This window comes from Apaloderma vittatum, unplaced genomic scaffold, assembly GCF_000703405.1.
Source record: "Apaloderma vittatum isolate BGI_N311 unplaced genomic scaffold, ASM70340v1 scaffold41084, whole genome shotgun sequence".
Taxonomy (NCBI): Eukaryota; Metazoa; Chordata; class Aves; order Trogoniformes; family Trogonidae; genus Apaloderma; species Apaloderma vittatum.
This window is the reverse complement of record NW_009713963.1, coordinates 1-215: the sequence shown is the minus strand read 5'-3', so window position 1 is coordinate 215 and position 215 is coordinate 1.

Genomic DNA, 215 nt, shown 5'->3' with positions numbered 1-215 from the left:
TGGCCCTGGTAGTGGTGGCAGGGTCTGACCCGCGGAAGCGGACTGAGGTGAGCTCGTATGAACCACAAACAGGGGGAGCGGTTGTATTTAACATCAGTCCAGGCCCCTCGTATCCGTGGGAGTGGTACGGAGCTGTTACCCCGTGGCCTGTGGGAGGGGTGTGGATCCTGTCCTTTGGCCGGGCTGGGGCTGATGTGCTGGAGGCTCAACCCCGG